This window comes from Arachis ipaensis, chromosome B3 (genome assembly GCF_059453495.1).
Source record: "Arachis ipaensis isolate K30076 ecotype BB chromosome B3, ASM5945349v1, whole genome shotgun sequence".
Taxonomy (NCBI): domain Eukaryota; kingdom Viridiplantae; phylum Streptophyta; class Magnoliopsida; order Fabales; family Fabaceae; genus Arachis; species Arachis ipaensis.
Window position 1 is genome coordinate 128715634 of NC_142438.1, and position 2907 is coordinate 128718540.

General features: G+C 31.4%; 1 non-coding gene across 1 annotated transcript; it reads right to left on the minus strand.

Moving 5' to 3' along the window:
* Positions 1–2429: 2429 nt before the first annotated feature.
* On the minus strand, positions 2430–2537 carry LOC148572423 (small nucleolar RNA R71). The gene has a single exon (XR_015908130.1). It is a non-coding gene; the product is annotated as a small nucleolar RNA R71 (small nucleolar RNA).
* Positions 2538–2907: the final 370 nt, after the last annotated feature.

Sequence of the window (2907 nt, forward strand, 5' to 3'; positions counted from 1 at the left end):
AGTTATGTTTGGACCATGGTATTGTGCACCAGTTTTGGCGCCATTGCCAGGGAGAGAACGAGCAACAAATTTTACAACCTCAGAGTAACAATTTCGCATACCAAGTTTTTGGCGCCGTTGCCGGGGATTGTTCGAGTTTGGACAACTGACGGTTCATCCTGTTGCTCAGATTAGGTAATTTTCTTCTTATTTTGTTTTCAAAAATTTTTCAAAAATATTTTCAAAAAAATTTTATTTTTCTTTAGAATTTTTAAGAATGAATTCTAGTGTTTCATGATGATTTGTTGAATCCTGGCTGGCTGTAAAGCCATGTCCAAATTTTTTTGGACTGAGGATTCAACTAATGACTTCAATGCATGTAATAGCATACTAAAGCGTGGCTGGCTATTAAGCCATGTCTAACCCTTGGATTGGAGCTTTAGACTAAGAGTACAAGATTCCTGGAATTCATATTAAAAATTTTGAAATCCTTATTTTTCTTTTTCACATTAATTTTCGAAAAAAATCAAAAAAATTTATAAAATCATAAAAATAAAAAATATTTTGTGTTTCTTGTTTGAGTCTTGAGTCAATTTTAAGTTTGGTGTCAATTTCATTCTTTTTTTCAAAAAAATTTTATGCATTTTTCGAAGATTCATGCATTCATAGTGTTCTTCATGATTTTCAAGTTGTTCTTGGCCAGTCTTCTTGTTTGATCTTCATATTTTCTTGTTTTGTGTCTTTTCTTGTTTTTCATATGCATTCTTGCATTCATAGTGTCTATACATGAAAAATTTCTAAGTTTGGTGTCTTGCATGTTTTCTTTTCTTGAAAATTTTTAAAAATAAGTTCTTGATGTTCATCTTGACATTCATAGTGTTCTTGGTGTTCATCTTGACATTCATAGTGTTCTTGCATGCATCACATGTTTAGATCCAAAATTTTCATGCATTGCATCATTTTTCATGTTTTTCTCTCTCATCATTAAAAATTCAAAAATTAAAAAAATATCTTTCCTTTTTTCTCTCATAAATTTCAAAAATTTGGATTGACTTTTTCAAAAATTTTTAAAATCTAGTTGTTTCTTATGAGTCAAATCAAATTTTCAATTTAAAAATCTTATCTTTTTCAAAATTTTTTTCAAAAATCAAATCTTTTTCATTTTTCTTATTTATTTTAAAAAATTTTAAAAAAAATTTTCAAAAATCTTTTTCTTAATTTTATCTCATAATTTTCGAAAATATCATCAAAAATTAATGTTTTGATTCAAAAATTTCAAGTTTGTTACTTACTTGTTAAGAAAGATTCAAACTTTAAGTTCTAGAATCATATCTTGTGATTTCTTGTGAATCAAGTCATTAATTGTGATTTTAAAAATCAAATCTTTTTCAAAACTAATTTCAATCATATCTTTTCAAAAATATCTTTTTATCCTATCTTTTTCAAATATCTTTTCTAACTTCTTATCTTCTTATCTTTTCAAAATTGAATTTCAAAATCTTTTTCAACTAACTAATTGACTTTTTGTTTGTTTCTTAACTTTTTCAAAACTACCTAACTAACTATCCCTCTCTAATTTTCGAAAATACCTCCCTCTTTTTCAAAAATTCTTTTTAATTAATTAATTGTTTCAATTTTTTATTTTAATTTTATCTTAATTTTCAAAAATTATTAACCCTTTTTCAAAATTTATCTTCGAATTTCCCTCTCCCTCATCTTCTTCTATTTATTTATTTATTTACTAACACATCTCCTCATCTCAAATTACCGCTCCTATCCTCACCCTTGTGTTTGGATTCTCCTCCCTTCTCTTTCCTTACATTACATTCTCTTCTTTTCTTCTAATCACACAAAGGAATCTCTATACTGTGACATAGAGGATTCCATATTTTCTTTGTTATTTCCTTCTTTGTCATATGAGTAGGAGCAAGGACAAGAACATTCTTGTTGAAGCAGATTCTGAATCTGAAGGGACTCTGAAAAGGAAACTAAGAGAAGCTAAAATACAACAATCCAGAGACAACCTTACAGGAATTTTCGAACAGGAAGAGGAGATGGCAACCGAAAATAATAATAATGCAAAGAGGATGCTTGGTGACTTTACTGCACCTAATTCCAATTTACATGGAAGAAGCATCTCAATTCCTACCATTGGAGCAAACAACTTTGAGCTGAAACCTCAATTAGTTTCTCTGATGCAACAAAACTGCAAGTTCCATAGACTTCCATCTGAAGATCCTTTTCAGTTCTTAACTAAATTTTTGCAGATCTGTGATACTGTTAAGACTAATGGAGTAGATCCTGAAGTCTATAGGCTCATGCTTTTCCCTTTTGCAGTGAGAGACAGAGCTAGAATATGGTTGGATTCTCAACCTAAGGATAGCCTGAACTCTTGGGATAAGCTGGTCAAGGCTTTCTTAGCCAAGTTCTTTCCTCCTCAAAAGCTGAGTAAGCTTAGAGTGGATGTTCAAACCTTCAAACAGAAAGAAGGTGAATCCCTCTATGAAGCTTGGGAGAGATACAAGGAACTGACCAAAAAGTGTCCTTTTGACATGCTTTCAGAATGGACCATCCTGGATATATTCTATGATGGTCTGTCTGAATTAGCTAAGATGTCATTGGATACTTCTGCAGGTGGATCCATTCACCTAAAGAAAACGCCTGCAGAAGCTCAAGAACTCATTGACATAGTTGCTAATAACCAGTTCATGTACACTTCTGAGAGGAATCCTGTGAGTAATGGGACGCCTCAGAAGAAGGGAGTTCTTGAAATTGATACTCTGAATGCCATATTGGCTCAAAATAAAATATTGACTCAGCAAGTCAATATGATTTCTCAGAGTCTGAATGGAATGCAAGCTGCATCCAACAGTACTCAAGAGGCATCTTCTGAAGAAGAAGCTTATGATCCTGAGAACCCTGCAATAG